Source organism: Chrysochloris asiatica, unplaced genomic scaffold (assembly GCF_000296735.1).
Source record: "Chrysochloris asiatica unplaced genomic scaffold, ChrAsi1.0 scaffold00012, whole genome shotgun sequence".
Lineage (NCBI taxonomy): Eukaryota > Metazoa > Chordata > Mammalia > Afrosoricida > Chrysochloridae > Chrysochloris > Chrysochloris asiatica.
The window spans coordinates 226,849-233,874 of record NW_006408530.1 but is presented as its reverse complement, the minus strand read 5'-3'; positions in this window follow the sequence as shown (position 1 = coordinate 233,874).

Sequence of the window (7,026 nt, the reverse complement as noted above, 5' to 3'; positions counted from 1 at the left end):
ACCTCTGGCAGTTCCCTGTCAATGTATTGTTGCAGCTGCTTTTTAATTATCTTTAGTAAAATTTTAGTTGCATACAATATTAATGATGTTGTCTGATGATTTATGTGTTCCTTTGGTTTACCTCACTTTAGAATGAGTCCAAATAAGGATCTCTTCCAACCAGTTGGATAAACACTGGACTGTTGACTCTGGACTTTGAACTCACTAGCCACTCCTTGGAAAACTATATAGGTTGTTATGAGATAGAAACAGTTCAATGGCAGTAACAACAACAACATACAATTATTTATTGAGAGCTACAAAGACTATGCATAGAAGAACCATAACAAGTAAATCCACTGTACCATCTATACCTAAATATAAGCAATAGCATTCACTAGATTTTCCATGTTTATGTTGTTCAATAACCTTTTGTCTCACTTTCAAATCAATTAATATTTTTCCTTTGCCTCTTCCTGCTGCTGTCACTAGTACTGTTTTTGCTGTTTGAGATCACGATGCACTTCACAGTTATATTTTTTAAAGAAATTAAGCAGTGAGATAACACTGCAACACTCAGGAGTTGGCAGATACATGGAAATGGATCCTGTTGCCTGTGAGTAAAAGCCTTGTACTGTGATATGGTAAACTTTTTAGATAGAAGGTACAGTAGAAAACACACACAAGCCAATAATATAAGTGTTTATCATGACTATTAAGACATGTATATTATAGGTTATATTTAGACTGTACCATCATATGTCCAGAAGCACTATCTCTTTGTATACAAGAGACATAAGATACACATGTTGTGTGCAGGAAGTTGTTGTGTTTGCTGTGTCCCATTGTCCAATCAGAATTTCTGGTGTGGCACTGTAGGATATGCCCTGGACCATAAGATTGGTTTGAACCTTAAGGTCAGCAGCTCTTAGTTGTTTCATTTTTTCTTTCATTTTCCATGCCTTATGTATCAATAAATTCTAGTGTTCTATAATAAGACACTCTTTTTCTTAACTCTCTATGCTGTTATCATCTAGTATACGTCCTCTGGAGTGTAGTAACAGTTATATAACTGGACTGTCTGTTTTCATTATTGCATACCTAAATTTATTTCCACTCAGCAATCAGAACAATCATGAAAATCTACATTAGATCGCATCACTTCTTTTGTCCCAATCCCCCAATGGCTTTACATTGCAACCAGAGTAAAAGCTAGATTCCTTGCCATGAACTTCAAGGTCCTGAAATATTTATGTACTCACATCCTCATCTTTCTGACCTTATCTCCTGCTCCTTTTCCTGGCTGTAATGACCCTCTACCCAAGCTCTATGTGTTCTGAAAACAATAATATCTAATATTTATTTGTTATTGCTTTTAAGTGTTCATTCTGACTCATAGCAATACTGTACAAGATTTCCAAGAAGTGGCTGGTGGATTTGAACTGCCTACCTTACAATTGAAACTGACCTTGAGATCCAGTGTTTATCCTATGGTGCCACATGAGAATTCCAATATTTATTTAGCACCAACTAAAGGTGAGGCTTTCTGCTCCCGTAAAGATTTACAGCCTCAGAAACTCTGTGCAGGGTCACTATGAGTCGGAACCAACTCCACGGCACATCACAACAACAACAACATATGCCTAAAGGATCTCTGGTAGCATAGTGGTTACAAATCGGGCTGCTAAATTCAAGGTCAGCAGTTAGAAATTGACCAGCCATTCCATGGGAAAAATATAAGGCTTTCTGCTCCCATTAAGATTTACAGCCTTGGAAACCCTGTACAGGATCACTATGAGTCGGAACTGACTCCACGGTACTTAACAACAACATGTGCCTAGGAGTCCTGGTGTGGCATTGTGGACTAATGGGTCAGACTGCAAAGTCATTTGAACTGCAAGGTTGGTGGTTCAAGCTTACCAGCTGCTCCTTGGAAACCCTATACAGGGTCACTATGAGTCAGAATCGACTTCACGGCACTTAACAAAAACAAAAATATATGCCTGGAGTCTTGGTGTGGCGTTGCTAGTTAATGTGCTGGACTTCAAGATCGGTTTGAAACAAAAATTTGGTGGTTCAAGCTCACCAGCGGTTCCTCAAAAGGGTCTCTATGAGTCAGAACTGCCTCGACAGCCACTTAGCAACAACAACAATATATGCAAGACATAAGTCGTTTTGCTCAGCTGCTAATTGAAAGATAGTGGGTTTGAACCCATCAGCCATTCCATAAAGAAAAATGTGTCTGTCTGCTTATATAAAGATTATAGCCTTGGAAACTCTGTGGCAGTTCTACTCTGTCCTATGTGGTATCTATGAGTTATAACCGTGTTGACAGCAATGGGGAAGTGTTAGACACATTCTAAATACTTTCTCAATGTCATACTACTGAGTGGTGGAAGTGAGATTTTATCTTAGCAAACTGAGTTCAGAGACCGTACTGCCACTAGTATGTATTTATAGAGATTGTATGTGCCTAAAAGGAGCTATGGTAATACACAAAGAGTAACGTGGTTAAAACACACAGCTTCTAACCAAAAGGTTGGTGGTTCAAACCCACCCAGATACTCTGCAAGAGAAAGACGTGTAAGTCTGTAAATTCCAAAGATTTACAGCCTTGGAAATCATATGGGGTAGTTCTACTTTGTCCTAAAGCGTCACTATGAGTCAGAATTGACTCTATGGCAATAGATTTAGCTTTCTGTTCAGACATATTGTCAGGAGGGACCAGTCGCTGGAGAAGGATATCATGTTTGGTAAGGCAGAGGAAAAAGAGGAAGACCCCCAATGAGATGGATTGGCAAAGTGAAGCATCAATAGGCTCAAGCATGGCAACAATTGTGAGGTTGGCCCAGGATCGGGCAGTGTTTCATTCTGTTGTGCATAGGGTTGCCATCAGTATTGACTTGATGGCACTTCACAACAACAACAATTTTGGATGTGTCTAAATAAGCTTAGTGAAAGGTAAGACAACTTAAAACAGTGATGAAGACCAAAGACCACAGCCTTCAGTGTGGGTTGCACCATAGTGTCAGAAAACAAAAATTCTCACTACTAGACCAATAAGCAACATCATGATGAAAAATGAAGAAAAGATTGAAGTGGTAAAAGACTTCATTTTGTTTAGATCCATAATCAACACTCATGAAAGCAGTAGTCTAGAAATCAAATGGCATATTGTATTAGACAAATCTGCTGCACATAACCTCTTTAAAGTGTTCAAGAGCAAAGATGTCAATTTGAGGACAAAAGTGCTCCTGACCCAAACATTTTCAATAGCTTCATACGCATGTGAAAGTTAGGCACTGAAGAAGGAGGGTTATAGAAGAATGGATGTATTTGAGTTATGGTGTTGGAGAAGACTACTGAAGGTACCATGCACTGTCAGAAAAACAAACAAATCTATACTGGAAGAAGTACAGCCAGAATTGTCCTTAGAAGCTAGGATGGCCAGACTTAGTCTCTCATACTTCAGATATATTATCAAGAAGGACCAGTAGCTGGAGATTATCATGCTTGGTAAAGTGCAGGGTGAGTGAAGAAGAGAAAGATCCTCAACAAGATGGATTGGCACAATGGTAGTAGCAATGGGCTCAAGCATAACACTGATTATGAGGATGGCGCAGAACGTAGTGGTGTTTTGTTCTATCGTGCATAGGGTCACTATGAGTTGAACCAACTCAATGGCACCTAATAACAACAACATTTTACAAAGTAAACTTCTTTTCCTATTTTCAAGAATCTTAAAATGCTTTATATTTAGTCATTTGAGAATCCATATTAAAATGGCTTATGCTCCTTTACCACATTGTCCAAGGAGACCTGGTGATGCAGTTTTTAAAGTACTCTGCTCACAACCTAATTGTAGGTGGTTTATACACAAACCGCTCTTTGGGAGAAAGATGTGACAGGAAGTTTCCTTATGTAAAGATTTGTTTAATAACCCCTTGGGCTGTTCTACTATTCTGGTATTGTAGGATAAACACTGGACTGCTAACCTCAAGGTCACTGGTTCAAACCCTCCAGCTGCTCCTCAGAAACCTTCTACAGGGTCACTATGAGTTGGAATTGACTTGATGGCACTTAGCAACAACAACAACATAGAGTTCTGTGATTCAGAATCAACTTGACAACATGAATTTTGGGGTCTTAAGGAGCTCTGGTAGCATAGTGGTTACGAATCAAGCTGCGAACCTTATGGTCAGTGGTTCGAAACTACCAGCCTCTCCGTGGGAGAAAGATGAGGTTTTCTACTCCCGTAAAGATTTACACCCTAGGAAACCCTGTACAGGGTCGCTATGGGTCGGAACCGACTCGACGGCACTTAACAACAACAACCAGTTGTTGGAGAAGGATATCATGTTTGGTTAAGGTGGAGGACCAGAGAAAAAGAGGAAGACCCCCAGTGAGATGGATTAGTCAAGTGGCAGTATCAATAGGCTCAAGCGTGGTAACAATTGTGAGGTTGGCCCAGGATCGGACAGTGTTTTGTTCTGTTGTGCATAGGGTCACTATTAGTTGGTACCAACTCGATGGCACCTAACAACAACAACACATAGTCAAATTGAAAGTCAGGAAACAGAAGTGGCTATTGTATTTGTAATTCTTCAAAGGCTGTCCAAGACTAAAAATTCCTCAATTTATCTATTTCAGACATTTTTTCCCTAAAATAGTAATTTACATTCAAACTAACAAATATATGCTAAAATTTGATCTTGATGCAAATAAAATGTGACAAGTTATAATCTTGAATAGCAAAATGTATAATGGAAATATCAATGGACCGTAACTAACCAAACTAAACCCACTGTCCTCGAATCAGTTCTGACTCATACTGATTTTAGTTTATTGTTGTTGTTGCTAAGTGTCATTGAGTCGGTTCTGACTCATAGTGACCCTGTAGTGTTTCCAAGGAGTATCTGGTGAATTTGAACTGCTGATCTTGCAATTCAAACTGACCTTGTGATCTAGTGCATTGTCCCACAGCACCACAAATTTAACTCTTGTTGTGGTTATGTGCTGTGGACTCGGTTCCGACTCATAGCGACCCTGTACAGGGTTTCCAAGGCTGTAAATCTTTATGGGGGCAGAAAGTCTCATTTTTCTCCCGTGGAACAGCTGGTAGTTACAAACTGCTGACCTTGCGGTTCACAGCCGATTCATAACCACTACGGTACCAGAGCTCCTTACAACTTTAACTAGAGCATTACAAATACAGAACTGTTTATTTACTTTTTTTAAGAGATAAAAAAGGTGGCTATTGGAGTTACTCAGAGGTCAGTATGGGTCTGTGCATCTGAATGATGTAATTATAGATAAACATTTGTCATGTAACAGCCCATGTTATTGTTGTTGTTAAGTGCCTTTGAGTTGGGTCCAACTCATGGCGACCCTGGATAGGGTTTCTGAGGAGCCACTGGTGAGCTTGAACCACCAACCTTGCAGTTCAAACGACCTTTCAGTACAGCGCATTAACCCACAGTGCCACACCAGGGCTCCAACAGCCCATGGGAACTAGCTTTCTGTTACAAAGCAGTCTTTAAATGACCAAAATATAGTTTAAGGTTGTTGTTGTTAAGTGCCCTTAATATTAATTATCTATCAATATTTTCTTTCAGTCATATTTGCTGAATGTGTTAGACAAAATCCTAGTTTCAGATTCATAAGCTGTCTTTTCCCCACCTTGATATCTGTAAACCTTGAACACAGTATAGAGATTCAGCAAATACTGTGGATAACTTGATTGACTAATTGATTAATAACATAATATTGTTCACAGATATTAACCTGTCTCTGTCTAATAATTCACACACATGCATGTTACTATTCTAGGTATTTTACATATACTCTTATTACATTTAAAAACTCTTTTAATCAACATAAAAGGGAGACTAAGATTTTTTTCTTTTTAATGGCATTGCTGTGGAAAACTTAGTGTTCTCTCTTTTTTTAAAATTTTTTTCTATTTTACTCCGTTGCAGTTCAGCTGAAGAAACAGATGTTTGGTGTCAGTGGTTTTTTAAAAAGCAATTCTCACTTAAAAGAGTGTTTTATTTTAAAAGATAAAATGGAACAAGATATTTAACCCTTTCTTACATTTCTCAATTACTAGTTGTTTTTATTTATGAGTTTATATGACAAAATTTTTGGTTTGAATAATTTTATTCCTTCTTTTTAACCAAATACTATGGATTGAATTGTGCCCCCCAAAATAGGAATTGTAAATCTTAACCTCTATACTTTTGAGTGCTATCCCATTTGGGAATATGATTTTGTTTATTATGTTAATAAGGTTATTGTTATTAAGTGCCACTGAGTCAGTTCTGACTCATAGAGACGTTGTGTAGTGTTTCCAAGGAGCAGCTGGTGAGTTTGAACCACTGACCTTGTGGTTAGCAGGACTCTGATAGTAACATTGTAGGATCAGCACTGGACTGCTAACCATAAGGCTACAAGGTGTGTCTTAAATGTATAACCTTTGAAATGTAAAGCAAGCTGATTAGACATAAAGAAGGAAGTAGAGATGGGGGAGATAAATGCCTGACTGCAGGAGGATCACCAAGGGACAAAGGGACAGAAGCTGAACACACAAGGACCTTCCTTCAGCTCTGACAGAGAGAGAGGCTCCCCCTTGAGCCACCACTCTGATTCAGGACTTCTAGCCCCCTACAACTAAAATGGCAGTGTGGCTTAATGTGCTGGACTACAAGGTTGGTTTGAACTGCAAGGTTGGTGGTTCAAACTCACTAGTTGCTCCTTGGAAACTCTGTATCGGGTCACTATGAGTCCGAATCAACTTGATGGCACTTAACAACAACAACAAACTAAAATAAATTTCTGTTTGCTAAAAGCACCAAGAAGACACTAAGTGATTTAGTGGACTGGAACATAAATTTGTTTAATCCTGACAGATATGTTTATTGGCATTGATTTCTTTCTCTATTTCAGTTGCCTAGTAAAAGTCTTCTGATCCATTCTTTATATTTGTATTCCTATGATCTCATTGGGAGTCCTGGTGTGGCATTGTGGGCTAATGTGTCAGACTGCAAA